Source organism: Octopus bimaculoides, chromosome 9, assembly GCF_001194135.2.
Source record: "Octopus bimaculoides isolate UCB-OBI-ISO-001 chromosome 9, ASM119413v2, whole genome shotgun sequence".
Taxonomy (NCBI): domain Eukaryota; kingdom Metazoa; phylum Mollusca; class Cephalopoda; order Octopoda; family Octopodidae; genus Octopus; species Octopus bimaculoides.
Window position 1 is genome coordinate 89,406,212 of NC_068989.1, and position 1,508 is coordinate 89,407,719.

Genomic DNA, 1,508 nt, shown 5'->3' on the forward strand with positions numbered 1-1,508 from the left:
GACTATATATTAATGTGTTAACATATTTCCTTCTAACTTTGTTATTATAAAATTAGAAATATTGCATTTCTAAATCTCTCAGAGAGAGTTATGCAGTAGCAGCCCGATAAAGTGATGGTTTCTTGCCAATTTAATGTGGCAGTCCCAGGAAAAGGGAGAATACTACTGCTATTTAGCCCCAAGAAACGCCGTTTCTAGTTGGCTACGTGACAAGCGTTCTGTGTCCTTAGGTTTTCAAACAGAGGAGATAAGCACCTCCACCCAACAAAGCCAAGTTTGATAAAATACTATATGTACAGACAATGCTATTTGCAAAGTCTTTTTGCTCAATTTCTTTTTTAGTTTTTTACATTTTCCTCACCATTTTACCTAATTTGATCCATCTATATTTTCTTCTTTTAACGCCCACAACAGATCCGTTTCTGCACGTATTTCTCTCTACTAACAAGACCTACTGGATTTTCCGGTATACATGTCGAATTTTTTAGACAAGCATTTGCAGTAAAATACGGCAGGTCGACTTATACCCCTTCCATGTGAAATGCAACAGGATTTGGAAAGACACTGGCGATGTTTGAATGTTTACACTATATAACATGTCGGCTTGTTTGCTGGAAAATACAGTATCTCTTCTCTGTTGTGCTTTCTAGAAGCGTCTCTTAATTTCACTGAAAATTCAGTCAACTTATTATTCATTTGAAAAATTAACCTAAACGAAAGAGAATGCCTTATGAGTGGATTTGGTTGATGGAAATTGTATGGAAGCCCGTTGTATATATATATTTTTACATATAAATTAAGCAGAAAATGGAGAAATCTTGATCAACAACAAGTGACTAACATCAATTATTGTTTTATCCATTTAACAGCCGTTTCTGCTTCTAATGTCCTACGGTGTTGTCATTGAAAATTCTGAGAATAATATTCGTCATATTTTGTAACACATCCCATCCGGAACATGGAGCTTCATCAGAGTGAAGAAAAATACATAAAGAAAAGAAAAGAAAAGAGGAAGAGCCTCGAGAGGAATAATGAAGGCTTAATATATTTAAATCATACCATTTTGCAGTGTAACGCTTCAGGACACTGAGTAAATGACTAAACTAGAAATATTAATTGGTGGGTTAATTTTTCTTTAGAGGTAACAGGGTGTACACCCTGTTATCCCTAAAGAAAGATTTGTTCAGCTCCCATCCTGCCTGACATCCAATGCTGGTTTGTTTATGTCCCTGATAAAATAAGTACCAGATTTTTTTTTTAAATTAGTAGTAGAGTCGATTTATTCGACTAAATCGTTGTGTATACCCACATTCAATTGACTGTAACAAGTAAAAGATAAATATATATATAATAAAGAAATAACAAGAGATGGACTCTTTAGTAAGTACGTATTTGTTGAAATACATCGTTTATACACAATAGCGCTGTTACCGATCTGACCTTGGTGCTGTCACTATTTAGGTACCTGATTCTTTTGGATTCTGGAAATTATATATATGCGTGTGTGT